The 18,443-nt window shown below is 40.6% G+C and overlaps 1 protein-coding gene and 1 pseudogene across 2 annotated transcripts in view; both read right to left on the bottom strand.

The window, feature by feature from the left end:
* The window catches only part of LOC145523899 (olfactory receptor 8D2-like), a 147,202-nt gene that overhangs the window by 113,371 nt on the left and 15,388 nt on the right, over positions 1-18,443 (bottom strand). For both annotated transcript variants that reach the window (XR_014066953.1, XM_081535153.1), the window contains exon 2: positions 823-944. The gene's annotated coding sequence lies outside the window, so the exon portion shown is untranslated. The remainder of the gene's footprint in view (positions 1-822; positions 945-18,443) is intronic.
* LOC145523101 (olfactory receptor 8B3-like) lies at positions 3,800-4,744 on the bottom strand (annotated as a pseudogene).

The raw sequence follows: 18,443 nt of genomic DNA, 5'->3' as shown, positions 1-18,443 counted from the left end.
ACTTTATTTTTACTAAAAGCTAGAGGGATGGGGTAGCTGAGGAACAAACCTGCCTGTTGACGACTTTCAGTGGTGGGAATGTATTCTCATCTCTCTAACCTACTCATCTGACAAGTCACTTTTTCATTCCTACTCAAGTTTCCATCACTCTGCTAGATATCTCAGTTTCCCTATGATGACCTTCAAGAAAGAGAATTCCTACAGAGCAGAGGCCACACCAATATTCTGCTTCCTGAAAGGAAGTTGTGAACAGTCTATAGGATTTACAGACACTTTACTACAAGATATCACAAAGTCATTAATTGGTAACAGGTATGGAGGAGAACCTTGATGGCCTCAACTTTATACTTAACTATATACTCCATTGTTTCTACACATTCTCCGGCTCTATTCCATCCTAGAAGAACAGAGGATGAATAAAACAAGATTGATGTACTTTACCATGTTTTGTAGGATGGCATGAAAGAGAAATAAATTAATTTGGGTGCTGATTAAATTAGCTGTTAAGTTAGTGAAAACAAACCAAGCTGTATTCTTATTATGACATGTAAAGTTGTATAATACATATATTTCAACAAAAAAATTTTAGGAGAAAAACAAACAGTTTCTTCCTCTGATATTGCTATGTTCTGGATTTGTCACTTGGAACTGCTATAGTTCCCCTGCTACCAGAATGAGGACAAAGCCAACACAGAGGATATGCTCAGAACAATACAAGCAGTTGAGTCAGAGATCCAGACTTTGGAGTTTCTTGTTATTCGATATAAATACTTTTCCTCAATTTTTAGCAACAGAGAAAAAAAAGAAACTTAGTTAACTCACATTCCTTCCATTGAGGAAACTCAGTGCCAGGGGAATTTCATATGTGTTTCACCTCCACTGTTCTGGAAGAACTGGCTTTGGAGATATCAGTGCTGAGTAGATGCAGTCACAGAATCTTCTCCCTGTGTTGGCAAAGAGTCAGAGCATTGATACAGCAGTCTGAACGTTACAGAAGTTGGTCTAAGGTTCAGATTAAAGTTGTAGCTATAAATCTATTAGGAGACTGTAAAGGGAAACCACAGACTAGGCAGCTACACCACCATGTTATAGAGCACATGTCATTTGCTTAAGGCTTGTCATTTTTTATACCTGACTAGAAATCCAGGGGTAAGTCTCCCCTAAGACCTTCCCATTGTGATAAGCTCTGCAGGCAAGAAATTGGTGTCTATTTTTACACCCTAATCATGACAGTGAATGTTAGTTTTCCTTCAGGGTACGTACATCCCCTGGGATATAGAAAAAGATCCTCTCTGTTCTTCATAAAAATGAAAATAATTAATGTCACTGAAAATTTCATTAACTGTCATTCCAGGTAACATATTAATTTTCATAAAAATTTATAAACACTTCAATAAAGGTTATTTATTTGCTTTATAAAATAGTTTGAGTATCTTTAAATATTTACAAACATTTTATAGACATATAGTAAAAGGATATTTTTATTGCTTTTAGACATTATTGTTTCAGTAAAATGCTATTAGGTATAATTCTAATCCAATATTCCATGAAAATTTAGTTTGGGCTGTTCTGACTCAGTATGTCTTTGCTTTTAATAAAGTCTGTAAGAAAATCAGGGGCTTCCCTGGTAGATCAGCTGGTAAAGAATCTACCTGGAATCCAGGAGACCCTGGCTCAATTTCTGGGTCAGAAAGATCCCCTGGAGAAGGGATAGGCTACCCACTCCAGTATTCTTGGGCTTCCTTGGTGGCTCAGACAATAAAGAATCCACCTGCAATGTGGGAGACCTGGGTTCGATCCCTAGTTGGGAAGATCCCCTGGAGGAGGGCATGGCAACCCACTCCACTATTCTTGCTTGAAGAATCCCCATGGACAGAGGAGCCTGGAGGGCTACAGTCCATGGAGTCGCAAAGAGTCAGACATGACTGAGTGACTAAGCATAGAGTACATAAGAAAATCACTGTCTAAAGACTTTTATTTCAAGAAAATGACTTTAGAATTCCTAGATATGTATTAACTTCTATTTGTGCTTATGAGATTGCAGCTAACATTTATTTTGAAATAAGTATAGATTCACAGGGAGTTGCTAAAATAATGTAGAGTCCCTTGAACTCCATCTAGCTTCCTATCATGATGACATCTTTCACAATTGCTGTGTAACAGTAAAACCAGGAAATGGACACTGGTTTAGTAATGGTAACAAGACTTCAGGACTGCAGACAGTGAGATTTTAGCAGTTTTATATGCACTGAGTGTTTACATTGTGTGTGTACATGTGTGTAGATCTATGCAATTTGATCCTTTGTATATATTCATGTAACAACACCACGACTGGATATAGAACTGTTTCACTACCTTTAGAAATTCTTATACTACTCTTTTATAGTCACACCCATCCCCTTTCACATTCATCTCTGTTTTCTCCATCTCCATCTCCACCCCCACAGTCAAGTCATTTGGAGGATAATAAATGAAATCAAACAATATGAATCTCTGAGACTGGCTTTTTTCACTAGTCATGATGCGTTTAATGTTCATCCCATTTGTTGCATGTATCAATAGCCATTCCCTTTACTGTTGAGTAGCATTCCATTTCAGAGAAGGCAATGGCACCCCACTCGAGTACTCTTGCCTGGAAAATCCCATGGACGGAGGAGCCTAGTAAGCTGCAGTCCATGGGGTCACAAAGAGTCGGACACGACTGAGCGACTTCACTTTCACTTTTCACTTTCATGAATTGGAGAAGGAAATGGCAACCCACTCCAATGTTCTTACCTGGAGAATCCCAGGAACGGGGGAGCCTGGTGGGCTGCCGTCTATGAGGTCACACAGAGTCAGACACGACTGAAGCAACTTAGCAGCAGCAGCATTCCATTTTTTACAATTTAAGTTTATTCCACCTTCAGTAGTAATTTAAATATTACTATATTCTTGTATTTATACAAAAGTAAATCTGTTTTATTTATGGAAAATGTTTCAGGGGCAGAGGCTAGAAATCACAGCTGAAGCTGGTTCTTTGAATCCTCTTTAAGCCAATCTGAGTCAAAGCTCTCATTCTTCCTTCTCTAAGAATAAAGACTGAGACATCCAGATTTTTAGCAGGTTTTTAATAACTGGTCAAAGACAAGAGAAAAGCAAGGAATGCCCTACCACTACACTTTGTGAAAGTGTATAGTATCATTACCAGTCATAAGCAAATTAGTCAGGAAAAGGCATTTGGTTATAACAAAATTTCTATTATCTAAATTTACTATCATTCATTCAATCCCAGTACACATGTGATAGTTTCAGAATTGCAAATCAATACCAGTGTGAGAAATACATTTACCGTCTGGAGTACAGTGCTTGTACACAGTTTTCTTTTCCCCCTTTTCTCCTTACATTGTAGAGTCAAATAAGTAGGTGACACCATCAAAGAAAGAATTTACAGATACACAAAAGGGAAAGTCTACAATGAATCCTATGATGCTAGATTAGAGTCGGAGATAACACGTTTCTATTAAATAGATATTAAGATTCATTGTTATTCAGTCACTAAGTCATATCTGACTCTTTGAAACCCCAAAGACTTGCAGCACACCATAAGAGACACAGTTTTAGGGGACTGCCACACTTTCTTGGATTTTACCTCCAAAACACCCCAGCAGGTTCTCACAGTGAAAATCTGAGAAAGAACCACCTTGGCTCTCACAGGGTAGGTAAAGAGTAACATGTGTAACAATTACTAGTAACAAATAGTACTAATTATTGGTAACAAATACTACTAATTATTAGTAACAAATAGTACAAAAAAATCCACTTAGAACACCCTTTTCCTCAAAGTCTTACTCAGTGCAACTTGGACATCTTTGTTCCTCAAACTGTAGATGAAAGGATTCACCATTGGTCCCACAATGGTGTAAAAAACTGTGGACACTTTATCTTCATCCAGAGACCCAGCAGGAAAAGGCTTGAGATACATGAATGCAGACGATCCGAAGAAAAGAGAAACCACGATTATGTGGGAGCTGCAGGTACTGAAGGCTTTGGACCTGCCCTCTGCAGAACGGATGTGGAGGATGTTCAAGAGGATCAAGGTGTAAGAAACGGAGATGGTGACACTGGGTACTATGACACTGACACCCACCACAATGAAAACCACCAGCTCATTGATGGAGGTGCTTGTGCAGGAGAGCTGGAGGAGAGGAGGAATGTCACACATGTAGTGATTGATGATGTTTCCATCACAGAAGGAGAGTCGCAGCATGCACCCAGTGTGGGCCGTGGCACCCACAAGCCCCATTGCGTATATACTCACCGTCAGCATGAGGCAGACCTGATGGGACATGGAGACCTTGTAGTGCAGGGGCTTACAGATGGCCACGTATCGGTCATAGGCCATTGACGTCAAAATAAAGCACTCATCAATAACAAAGAAGGAGAAGAAGCAGAGCTGAGTCATGCACTCTGCATAAGAGATGAGGTTCTGGCTTACAAAACTCATCAGCATTTTAGGGGTAATGACAGAGGAGTGGCAGAGATCAATGAAGGAAAGATTGAAGAGAAAGTAGTACATGGGAGTGTGCAGGTGAGGGTTCAGACCAATAAGAATAATCAAGCCAACGTTCCCCACCACAGTGACCACATAAATTGCTAAGAAAATGAAAAAGAGAGGCAGCTGGAGTTCTGGCTGCTGTGTTAAACCCAGCAGGATAAACTCAGTCACTGAAGAGTCATTCCCTGGGACCATTCTTCCCTAGGACATACCTGGGGAACAGGACAGAGGGCAATGTTAAAACGAGTACCCTGCTCTCTCCACCCAATCCCACTCTAATGAGAAAGACTCAGAATGCAAGAAGGAAGGACCACCCACCCTTCTGCGTGCCTTTGTTTTCTCTTCTGTATAAAGGCTGAGGGAATTTTTAAAGATGTGTATCAAAAACACTAATGGGCAAGTTCTACAGGGATAAGATTCAGTAACCCTGTGACCTCATGACAGCAGCATCTCTGCTCCACTTCTGCTCTGACAGTTTACCAGGCCCACCCAATGATCAGTGGTCATCTAAGCAGAGAGAAGGCATGTCATTTCAGGGAGCCCCAGGCTTCCACAGATGAGGTTTGGAAGACAAGTAACAGGACAGATAAAATTCAACACTCACCTCATGAGGACCTCAGTCTTGCTGGATTAATTGAGCTCAGAGAAATAAAGTCATTTTCATCCTTCCCGAATGTCAGATAGAGGACTTCAACAAGCTCTCAGAAAGGTCCTAATGTCTCTCCTTGCTAAATTCAGCACAGAATCAGATCAAAACTCAGATTTGGATCAGTTTTGGAAGCTTCCAAATGACAAAATCAAGATCAGCTCACCTTATTAACTCTTCTCCATTATTTGCATGGAAGGGCAAGTGGCTCTGATGAATTTTGAGGGAGAACAACCTAAAACAGAGTTTTCTGTTGTTTTTGTTTTCAGTGAGTTTTAGACCAATGAAGCCAGAGCACAGACCTCAGTAGCTCTGGCTCTGACATGCCATGAGTTACAGGTCATGATTTCTGATGGTGGCTCTGAAGAGTGTCCTCTCCAGACTAAGGGGTGTAAATAGCATCTGCTGGTGCCCAGGGAGCCACCTGCTAATATGACCCAAGGGTTTTTATGGATTGGGAAATCCTAGGAACCTGATTAAAAATTAAAAGACCTATGTTTTCTTAGTGTTTTCCCCAGAGGTCAGACTTTGAGGCAAAAAGAAATTACCTACTTCACATATTCAGCCTAGTTCATGATAAGAACGCTGACTTGTTGCAAGTATACCATTTTACAGACCTTTTAGTTTCTTACAAAATAGGACACATCCCCAAATAGAAAAGCAGAATCTCCCCTGCATCTACATGGTTTCTTTCTAGCATCTATCACTATATGAAATACTATACATTTATTTGTTCCTTGCATGTTCCCACCACACATAAACACACATTTATGTACTCACAAACGTTTGAATATAAGCTATATTTTTTTCCATTTTCTTCAGAGTTATTTTGCAGCACCTCAGAGCAATACTTGGCACATAATAGGCACCCAATAAATATTTGTATAATAAAAGAATGAAGGAATGAGGATTCCTTTCCCATCCTTCCTGGAACCTATGTTGGACACTACAACAAAACTCTTGCCCTGCAGGCAAAGACTTATGTAGTGCTGGTGTTTTTCTCTGCAGACCTGAGTATGAGACAGGAAAGACATCAGTAAGGCATGTAAGGTCACTGCTAAACTCTTAGATCTCACCTAAGAGCACTTCAGATCAAAGCTGCTGAATTCAGAGAAAGTAATGTAATTTCCATCTTCCCTGAATGTCACAAAGAGGATTTCCACAAGTTCTCAGAAATGTCTCAATGTCTCTCCTTGACAGCATAGATCAAAAGGCAGATTTGGGTCCATAGAAGAAGCTTTCAAATGCCAAAATCAAGGTCAGCTCACTATCGGAAGCCATTAGGAACCATTCGAAATTTTTATTTCTTTTTTTGACATAGTATTGAAATCATCTAAACGCAAGCTTAGAAAGATTAATATGGCAATGGCTGGTAGAATGGCCTGACATAAGAGAGACTGGAGACAAGGTGACTCACAAGAGGCAATTAAAATGGTCAGTGAATGATAAAAATGCCCTGAATGAACTGTGCTACTGTGAATAATTCCAAGAAACAAACACATAAAGAGATACTGAAAGGAAAGTCAGTAGAGCTTCTCACAAATGGGATAGAAATAGACAAAAATCCCAAAGATATTAGCCTAGGTGCTAGGTTAAACTATGATGTTACTACAAACAGAAAATTCAGAAAGAATAGGAATGTTCATAAACATTATGCATTCAGTTGTGAACATGCTGATCTTGAGTTCCCAGCTGGACAAGCAAGTAGAAGAATGGCAACCCACTGCAGTATTTTTGCCTGAAAAATCCCATGAACAGGGAAGCCTGGTGGGTTATATAGTCCATGGGGTCACAAAGAGTTGGACACAACTGAGCAACTAAAAAGAAGTATACAACCTTGCTGCTGCTGCTGCTAAGTCACTTAGTCATGTCCAACTCTGTGCAACCCCATAGATGGCAGCCCACCAGGCTCCCCTGTCCCTGGGATCCTCCAGGCAAGAACACTGGAGTGGGTTGCCATTTCCTTCTCCAGTGTGTGAAAGTGAAGTCTCTCGGTCGTGTCCGACTCTTCGAGACCCCATGGAGTGCAGCCTACCAGGCTCCTCCTCCACGGGATTTTCCAGGCAGGAACACTGGAGTGGGTTGCCATTGCCTTCTCCTGAAGTATACAACCCAAATAAGGCTAAATAATGCTCAAGAGGAAGATCAGAATCTGATAAAAAGATCTGGGGACCATTTACACAAAGGTTAAAGTCATGGAGTCAGGTGAACTCAATGAGAAAGAATAAAGAGAGCAGAGACACAAGAAAAACATTTGGAAAATCCTTCGTATGGATTACACATAGGATATTTGAAAACCCAATCATTACTAAAATGAGTCCCAACTATTATTACCAGATGCTTAGAAATAACAAGAATACCAAAAATTACTCAGGACAAACTTGAAATGTGTCCCATAAGATAGACATTTTGGGGCTTAGTCTTGATGAGGACCTTAGAGATTCATTAAAACATGTGTTTTCTATGAAAATGTTAGAAGTCTTATTTAGGTGATGCAGGAAACAGAAACACTCCCTCCAAGTTTATATTACCTGAAGTCACATTACAAGAAAGTTTATGGCAAAGTGCTATGCTCAAGTTAAAGGTCATTCTTTCATCTTTAATACAACCAGTGTAACTACAGGCAGAGAAATGATTGTAGAGATACTCAGCTTATTCCTAACATTGCAAAATTAACTCATTCAGTTCAGTTTAGTCGCTCAGTCATGTCCAACTCTTTGCGACCCCATGAACCGCAGCATGCCAAGCCTCCCTGTCCATCACCAACTCCTGGAGTCCACCCAAACCCATGTCCATTGAGTCAGTGATGCCATCCAACCATCTCATCCTCTGTCATCCCCTTCTCCCCCTGCCTTCAATCTTTCCCAGTGTCAAGGTCTTTTCCAATGAGTCAGCTCTTCGCATCAAGTGGCCAAAGTATTGGCGCTTCAGCTGCAACATCAGTCCTTCCAATGAATATTCAGGGCTGATTTCCTTTAGGATGGACTGGTTGGATCTCCTTGCAGTCCAAGGAACTCTCAAGAGTCTTCTCCAATACCACAGTTCAAAAGCATTAATTCTTCGGCACTCAGCTTTCTTTAAGGTCCAACCCTCACATCCATACATGACCACTGGAAAAATCATAACCTTGACTAGATGGGCCTTTGCTGGCAAAGTAATGTCTCTGCTTTTTAATATGCTGTCTAGGTTGGTCATAACTTTCCTTCCAAGGAGTAAGCGTCTTTTAATTTCATGGCTGCAATCACCATCTGCACTGATTTTGGAGCCCAGAAAAATAAAGTCAGCCACTGTTTCCCCATCTATTTCCCATGAAGTGATGGGACCAGATGCCATGATCTTAGTTTTCTGAATGTTGAGCTTTAAGCCAACTTTTTCACTAGCCTCTTTCATTTTCATCAAGAGGCTGTTTAGTTCTTCTTCACTTTCTGCCATAAGGGTGGTGTCATCTGCATATCTGAGGTTATTGATATTTCTCCCAGCAGTCTTGATTCCAGCTTGTGCTTCCTCCAGCCCAGCGTTTCTCACGATGTACTCTTCATATACCCTCCTTTCTTCTATCTACATAATGGTCACAGTAGCCTGATTTAGTTATAACAAAATGTGTCAAACAGTTATCCTTTTCACTGAACTATATCTTTTGCTAATTCCTGGTTCCTTTTTTTAACTCAAGCCCAATATGTTCAACTTAACAAATCAGCAGTAAATTAAGTTTCATAGTATACTATCATAAAGGTGCCTAAAATGTAAATCTTTTTTAACTACATAGGATTTTAATTTGAAGTATTATGTCACACTGAGCTAAGCTGCTGCAAATATCCAGAATCATTGGCTAATATATTTTTAAATGTGACTATGTAATAAAAAGAAAATTAAATCTACAAGTGCCAGAAAGGAAATGGGAAGGCAGAATCTAATTCAGCAGATCTGAGGTGGGGTTCTAGATTCTGATTTTTTTTAAAAAGGTGTAAAGTCTGGTCTAAATTCATGTTTTTGCATAGGGACATCTGGTCTTTCTAGCACCAATTGTTACGAAGACTATCATTTCTCCATTGATTGCTTTTGCTCTTTTGTCAAAGATCAATTGACTATATCGTGTAGGTCTACTTCCAGATTTTCTCTTTTAATCCACTGTCTTTTCCTTCAACACCACACTGACTTGTTGTCTATAGTTTTATAGGGAGTTTTGGGCTTGCCAGGTGGCGCTTGTGGTAAAGAACCCAACTGCCAATGCAAGAGACATAACAGATGCATGTTCACTCCCTGGGTGGGGAAGATGCCCTGTAGGATGGCATGGCAACCCACTCCAGTATTCTTGCCTGGAAAATTCCATGGACAGAGGAGCTTGGTGGTCTTTGGTCCATAGGGTCGCAAAGAGTCTGACACAGCTGAACTGAATTAACATGCACACACATATAGAATCTTAAAGTTGGACAGTCTCTCTCCTGTAACTTTGTTCCCCTTCAGTACTGTATTTGATATTCTGGGTCTTTTGCCTTTCTATATAAACTTTAGAATCGTTCCTTTTTTCATTTCTTGATTTTATTTATTTGGTTGCTCCAGGTCTTAGTTGCTGCATTGTTGTTGCTTAGTCGATAAGTCGTGTCCAATTCTTTTATAACCCCATGCACAGTACCCCACCAGGCTCCTCTGTTCATGGGATTTCCCAGGCAAGAGTACTGGAGAGGGTTGCCATTTCCTTCTCCAGAGGATCTTCCCACCCAGGGAGCAAACCCGCATCGCCTGCATTGCAGGCGGATTCTTTACCACTGAGCCACTTTTTGTTCATTTGTTTGTTTGGTAGTTCTTGTTGTCAATTTTGAGAGATTGTCTACAGAGATAAGCATATCATCTGAGAACACAGGCAGTTGTATTTCTTTTTTTCCAGTATGTATTTAAAAACTGTTTAAGGTTATCATTCCAAGATACAGGCTCAAATATTAACATGTTTCAAAAAATGTACCTCAGCATCCTTTATCCTAAGGAAAATCAAATCAAAATTATAATGAGATACCACTGTATATACACCAGAATGGTTAAAATTAGTAAGACTGTCTACACCAAGTATACATTTGGATGTGGCACTCCTGGAGCTTTCATACACTGCTGTTGGAAGAGAAAAATCGGATAGTTACTTTAGAAAGCAAACTGGTATTTTCTAATAAAGTTGCACACATAGGTAGCATCTGATTCAGACATTCCACCGCTGTTATACATCCAGAAAATTTAGTGCATGTAAAAAACAATACTTGTAAGAATGTTTACTGAGGTTTTACTTTAATAGTCAAATTTCCATCAAGAAGAGAATATAATAGATAATGAAATTGTAGAAAATACATTTAATGAGATATTTCTCAGAAAAAAAATGCCTTATCACATGTGCCAGTGTGCTTGAAATACAAAAGTCATTATGTTGAACAAAGACAGAAGACTCAAAAAGAGTATAAACAGTATGGTTTTATTTATAAGATTTTTAAGAACAGGAAAAATTACTCTGAAGTGACAGAAATTAGAGCAATTGTTACCTCAACTGGTGCATGGGAGTTGGCTATTGATTAGAAAGTGACATAAGGGAAATTTCTGGGGTCATGGAAAAGTTCTGTATCTTTTTCTGGGTGGTGATTAAATAACTTTACACTTGGGCAAAAAGTCATTAATCTGTATATCTCATATTTTTATATTTCATTATATGTAAATTAGGCCTCATAAATTACAATTTGAAATGTTTTTGTAAAACATAATAAGTAAAATTTGTGTAAAAACTTATAGAGCTTAATATTTTAAACAATATATTGTTCAGTAGACCACTTAGTAATTATTATGGAAGACTAGTCTGTGTTTCAGTAATACATCTCTAATCTCTAATATCAGTATGAGGTAGACTCTTCTACACTTTTCCACACCACCCTTAGAGACACGGCTGTACCAGATGGGTCAGTAGTCTTACACAGGATTTGGCTTGGGTGTTTCCATAAAGGATATTCCGACTTATATTGAATCAATGTCCCAAACCCGAGGAAATTCAATGAAGTTGACATAAAGAAAGAAACCCTGGAAAAAGAAATAATCAGAATCAAATGGGACATTAATTTCTTCCCATTTAAGCTTGTGCTCCATGAGCTCTGCCAATTGTCATAGTTTGTTCGCATTTCTATCACCAAGAGTGACAGTCAAGCTTGTCTCTTTTAAAAAAAAATTTACAAATAATTTTAGTTTAAAAATCTGGCAACCTTCATGTTTAACAGGAAATCTAACTGAAAACTAGCTTAAAACCAAGCGTGCAAAAAGCAGGAAACTCAATCCAATGAGGAAAAACCTCAACCTGTAGAAACATGCTAAAAATAACACATTTTAAAGTTAATAGACAAGAAAAAAGAGCTGTTATTAATATATGCTATACATTCAAGGAAAAATTTTTCTGTTAAGGAAAGACACAAAGATATGAAAAAAAAAACTAATTTCCTTGATCTGAAAAATACAATGTATGAAATGGAAAAATGTGCCAAATCCAAAAAAATACATAATCCCAAAATAATTGTGAGAAAAATACTAGAAATCCCAATTGAGGGATATTCTACAAAATGTTGCTATTGTTATTTAGTCGCTCAGTCTTGTCTTGACTCTTTAGTGACCCCGTGGACTGTAGCTCACCAGGCTTCTCTGTCCATGGGATTTTCCAGGCAAGAATACTGCAGTGGGTTGCCATCTCTTCCTCCAAGGGATCTTCCTGACCTAGAGATGGAACTTGCATCTCCTGCCCGTGTCTCCTGCATTGCAGGTAGGTTCTTTTACTGCTGAGCCACCAGGGAAGCCCATTCTACAAAATACCTAATACTCTTCAAAACTGTCAAACTCATCCAAAATATGGGAGGTCTGAGAAAACGTGACAGCCAAGAGGAACCCAAGGAGACATAATTAATCAATGCATTGCAGTATTCTGAATGGGATCTTAGGATGGAAAAAGAACATTAGGTAAAAACTAAGAAAATCGGGATAAGGTGTGGACTTTAATAATAATGTATCACTACTGGTTCATTGGAGAAGCCAATGGCACCCCACTCCAGTACTCTTGCCTGGAAAATCCCATGGACGGAGGAGCCTGGTAGGCTACAGTCCATGGGGTCGCTAGGAGTCAGACACGACTGAGCGACTTCACTTTCACTTTTCCCTTTCATGCACTGGAGAAGGAAATGGCAACCCACTCCAGTATTCTTGCCTGGAGAATCCTAGGGACGGCAGAGCCTGGTGGGCTGCCATCTGTGGGGTCGCACAGAGTCGGACACGACTGAAGTGACTTAGCAGCAGCAACTGGTTCATTAACTGATGAATGTGTCACACTGCTAAGCCATCAGGGAAGCCTGATGTAAGATAGCAAGAGGAACCAGACTCTGTACTACATTAACAATTTTTCTGTAAATTTAAAACAATTCCAAAATAAGAAATGTGTGTAAAAATAAATGTGTTGAATGGAGTTAACACTACATCAGAAGAAATGATGAGCTGATGGGTAAACTTAAAGAAGAGCAATAGAAACTACCCAAACTGAAATCCAGAGAGAAAAAAGAACAACAAAAATATGAACACACCATCAATGAGCCCTAAGACATCAAGCAACCTCGTATGTATGTGATTGGAGTTTCAGACCACAAGGAGGAGGAGTGGGAGAAAAATACTTGAAGACATAACAGCTGAAGACATTCACCTAAAGTATACAGTGAATACCCCCTGACCACCTAATCTGAGAAAAAAGTTGACTAAATAAGCTATTTAACAATTGTCATTTCTGGCATCGTTGGCTAGGTTATTGGATCTACCACCTACTCAAAAACAGCTAAAAATACTGAAAAAAAAATTCTATTTTATGATTGGCTTTTGATCACATAAATTTTGTATTATTTATTAATTACAAATGCATGTTTTAGGAACTATTTAGGGTAATATTTGATGGTAAAATCAGAAAAGTTGGTATATTCCTTATATGCTATAGTAACATGAATTAATCAAAAAACCAAAAACATCTCTTAAATGAAATGTATCATTTTTTATTAAATAAGAAACCCAAATAAAATATATTCATAATTCTAAATAAAAGTTTGTACTTACTTTCAGAATATAATTTTTTTTGTATCAGGCATTGTACTTGAAATAGTTATTTGCAATTATTCATCAATAATTTTCAATTTCTTTTATAACTATCAATGAGAAACTTTATATGTGTAAGAGACAGAGTTTAAATCATTCTTACCACCATTGAAAACTTTGCCATCAAAATCATATTTAAATAACGTGAGTTATTTTCTTTTTACTTACAAATTTAATGTTCAACAAATTTAGAACTAATATCATTTTTTCGTTTCCAATATTTCAAAATAACAAGTCTAATTTTCAGAAGGCTATGCATTCTTAGAGCAATCATGCTGCATCTAGTTTCAGTTCAGTTCAGTCGCTCAGTCGTGTCCGACTCTTTGCGACCCCATGAACTGCAGTACGCCAGGCCTCCCTGTCCATCACCAATGCCCGGAGTTTACCCAAACCCATGTCCGTCCAGTCAGTGATGCCATCCAATCATCTCATCCTCTGTTGTCCGCTTCTCCTCCTGCCCCCATTCCTACCCAGCATTAGGGTCTTTTCCAATGAGTCAACCCTTCGCATGAGGTGGCCAAAGTATTGGAGTTTCAGCTTCAACATCAGTCCTTCCAATGAACACCCAGGATTGATCTCTTTTAGGATGGATTGATTGGATCTTCTTGCAGTCAGAGGGACTCTCAAGATTCTTCTCCAACACCACAGTTCAAAAGCATCAATGCTTCGGCGCTCAGCTTTCTTCACCGTCCAACTCTCACATCCATACATGACCACTGGAAAAACCATAGCCTTGACTAGATGGACTTTTGTTGGCAAAGTAATGTCTCTGCTTTTAAATATGCTATCTAGGTTGGCCATAACCTCCCTTCCAAGGAGTAAGCGTCTTTTAATTTCATGGCTGCAATCACCATCAGCAGTGATTTTGGAGCCCAAAAAAATAAAAGTCTGATACTGTTTCCACTGTTTCCCCATCTATTTCCCATGAAGTGATGGGACCAGATGCCATGATCTTAGTTTTCTGAACGTTGAGCTTTAAGCCAATTTTTTCACTCTCCTCTTTCATCAAGAGGCTCTTTAGTTCTTCTTCACTTTCTGCCATAAGGGTGGTGTCATCTGTATATCTGAGATTATTGATATGTCTCCCGGCAAACTTGATTTCAGCTTGTGTTTCTTCCAGCACAGCGTTTCTCATGATGTACTCTGCATATAAGTTAAATAAGCAGGGTGACAATATACAGCCTTGACATACTCCTTTTCCTGTTTGGAACGAGTCTGTTGTTCCATGTCCAGTTCTAACTGTTGCTTCCTGACCTGCATACAGGTTTCTCAAGAGACAGGTCAGATGGTCTGGTATTCCCATCTCTTTCAGAATTTTCCACAGTTTATTGTGATCCACACAAAGGCTTTGGCATAGTCAATAAAGCAGAAATAGATGTTTTTCTGGAACTCTCTCGCTTTTTTGATGATCTAGCGGATATTGGCAATTTGATCTCTCGTTCCTCTGCCTTTTCTAAAACCAGCTTGAACATCTGGAAGTTCACGGTTCACGTATTGCTGAAGCCTGGCTTGGAGAATTTTGAGCATTACTTTACTAGCATGTGAGATGAGTGCAATTGGGCGGTAGTTTGAGCATTCTTTGGCATTGCCTTTCTTTGGGATTGGAATGAAAACTAACCTTTTCCAGTCCTGTGGCCACTGCTGAGTTTTCCAAATTTGCTGGCATACCGAGTGCAGCACTTTCACAGCATCACCTTTGAGGATTTGAAATAGCTCAACTGGAAATCCATCACCTCCACTAGCTTTGTTCATAGTGATGCTTTCTAAGGCCCACTTGACTTCACATTCCAAGATGTCTGGCTCTAGGTGAGTGATCAAACCATCGTGATTGTCTGGGTCATGAAGGTCTTTTTTGTACAGTTCTTCTGTGTATTCTTGCCACCTCTTCTTAATATCTTCTGCTTCTGTTAGGTCCATACCATTTCTGTCCTTTATCGAGCCTATCTTTGCATGAAATGTTCCCTTGGTATCTCTAATTTTCTTGAAGAGATCGCTAGTCTTTCCCACTCTGTTGTTTTCCTCTATTTCTTTGCACTGATCACTGAGGAAGGCTTTCTTATCTCTCCTTGCTATTCTTTGGAACTCTGCATTCAGATGGGAGTATCTTTCCCTTTCTCCTTTGCTTTTCGCTTCTCTTCTCTTCCCAGCTATCTGTAAGGCCTCCTCAGGCAGCCATTTTGCTTTTTGCATTTCTTTTCCATGGGGATTGTCTTGATCCTTGTCTCCTGTACAATGTCACGAACCTCTGTCCATAGTTCATCAGGCACTCTGTCTATCAGATCTAGTCCCTTAAATCTATTTGTCACTTCTACTGTATACTCATAAGGGATTTGATCTAGGTCATACCTGAATGGCCTGGTGGTTTTCCCTACTTTCTTCAATTTAATTCTGAATTAGGCAATAAGGAGTTCATGATCTGAGCCACAGTCTGCTCCCAGTCTTGTTTTTGCTGACTGTATAGAGCTTCTCCATCTTTGGCGGCAAAGAATATAATCAATCTGATTTCGGTGTTGACCATCTGGTGATGTCCACGTGTAGATGCTTCTCTTGTGTTGTTGGAAGAGGGTGTTTGCTATGACCAGTGCATTCTCTTGGCAAAACTCATTAGCCTTTGCCCTGCTTCATTCTGTACTCCAAGGCCAAATTTGCCTGTTACACCAGGTGTTTCCTGACTTCCTACTTTTGCATTCCAGTCCCCTATAATGAAAAGGATATCTTTTTTGGGTGTTAGTTCTAGAAGGTCTTGTAGGTCTTCATAGAACTGTTCAACTTCAGCTTCTTCGGCGTTACTGGTCAGGGCACAGACTTGGATTACTGTGATATTGTATGATTTGCCTTGGAAACGAACAGAGATCATTCTGTCGTTTTTGAGATTGCATCCAAGTACTGCCTTTCGGACTCTTTTGTTGACCATGATGGCTACTCCATTTCTTCTAAGGGATTCTTGCCCACAGTAGTTGATATAATGGTCATCTGAGTTAAATTCACCCATTCCATTCCATCTTAGTTCACTGATTCCTAGAATGTCGACGTTCACTCTTGCCATCTCCTGTCTGACCACTTCCAATTTGCCTTGATTCATGGACCTAACATTCCAGGTTCCTATGCAATATTACTCTTTACACCATCGGACTTTGCTTCTATCACCAGTCACATCCACAGCTGGGTATTGTTTTTGCTTTGGCTCCATCCCATCATTCTTTCTGGAGTTATTTCTCCACTGATCTCCAGGAGCATATTGGGCACTTACTAACCTGGGGAGTTCATCTTTCAGTGTCCTATCTTTTTGCCTTTTCATACTGTTCATGGGGTTCTCAAGGCAAGAATGCTGAAGTGATTTGCCATGCCCTTCTCCAGTGGACCACATTCTGTCAGACCTCTCCACCATGACCCATCCGTCTTGGGTGGCCCCACACGGCATGGCTTAGTTTCATTGAGATAGACAAGGCTGTGGTCCGTGTGATCAGATTAGCTAGTTTTCTGTGATTTTAGTTTCAGTGTGTCTGCCTTCTGATGCCCTCTCGCAACACCTACCGTCTTACTTGGGTTTCTCTTACCTTGGACGTGGGGTATTTCTTCACGGCTGCTCCAGCAAAGTGCAGCCGTTGCTCCTTACCTTGGACAAGGGGTATCTACTCACGACAGCCCCTCCTGACCTTGAATGTGGAGTAACTCCTCTCGGCCCTCCTATGCCCATGCAGCCGCTGCTCCTTGGGCCTGAGGTAACTCCTCTCGGCCGCCACCACCAGCCTCGAGCGCAGGCTAGCTCCTCTCAGCCGCTGCCCCTGGCCCCCAGCCCGGCCTAGCTCTTCTCCACCACCGCCCCTGGCCCCCGGCCTGGCCTAGCTCCTCTCGGCCGCTGCCCCCGGCCCCCGGCCCCCAGCCCCCGGCCCAGCCTAGCTCTGCCCCTGGCCCCCAGCCCGGCCTAGCTCCTCTTGGCCACCACCCCTGGCCCTCAGCCCGGCCTAGCTCCTCTCGGCCACCGCCCCCGGCCCCTGGCCCCCAGCCCGGCCTAGCTCTGCCCCCGGCCCCCAGCCCGGCCTAGCTCCTCTCGGCCGCCGCCCCTGGCCCCCGGCCCTGCCTAGCTCCTCTCGCCTCGCTTCTGCGCAGACCGTCTAGTTTACATGCCATTAAAAGGATAAATTGGCTGGAGACAGATGGAAGTATCTGACATGGGGAGACAGAGACTGGGGCACCTACTTGGAGATGGAATCCCAAGCATCAGGATTCCTTGCCCAGCCTCCCACCACCATAAGCTGAGCACCAGAAGTCTGAGAACCTGAAACAAACACCTCCAGCAGCTCTGTGGAACTCTTGACCAAAATAGGCACTGTCCCCTTTGTATATGACTGTTGTAGAGTACCTCTTTGGTTGAGCTGTTGAAATAGAGCAGAGAATGCCTCACTTGGCTGACCATGCTTGTCGCTGACCAGAGTATGGTATATACCATCACATCAGACACACTATTCTTACCCTTCTGAGAGCATCTGTCTAGCATATACTTTAGGCTCTGTTCATCTAGGGATTCCACATGAATAAAACAAACATTTTCCCCCCCCAAAAATAGTATGCATGAAGCATATACAGAATGACAATAAAACCATATATGACATTATTGTATCTTCAAGAAATTCATCAATTTACAGACATAATACTTCCAAATATCCTAAAGGTAGCTTAATATATTGAAATAACTTTTACATCAAATTCCATAGTTATAATTATTTCTAAAACACTACATTTAAAGCCTTAAGCATTTTAGTTTTATATGAATTGTGGTTTTAATATTTTAAAATGATCATTTTGGACAGGTTGGTCTATAGAATATAAAGTCATCCTACAAAACAAGCCTGCTGATTCACAGACTGGGCCAGGCATTTGCTGACTCATACTTCCAGCAGCGTGTTCTGGGCACTTGGATATTACATTCAGACTGCAAGCCATGTGTCATGCCTGCAACTATATTTTGCCTAGATAAACCAACATACTCCCCAAAAGTGTGTGAAACTGGTAAGCCACAAATATACATGGCCTTTTATTTGGCTGGATGGGGCCAACTACTCATGTGTCTCTCCCCCCATGTTCTGTTTGCTTGGTTCTACTACAACCTCAGCTAAATTCTCC

This window comes from Giraffa tippelskirchi, chromosome 10, assembly GCF_054371585.1.
Source record: "Giraffa tippelskirchi isolate mGirTip1 chromosome 10, T2T-mGirTip1v1.2.pri, whole genome shotgun sequence".
In the NCBI taxonomy this organism is placed as follows: Eukaryota; Metazoa; Chordata; class Mammalia; order Artiodactyla; family Giraffidae; genus Giraffa; species Giraffa tippelskirchi.
The sequence above is the reverse complement of the archived record's forward strand: the minus strand, read 5'-3'. Positions and strand labels throughout refer to the sequence as shown.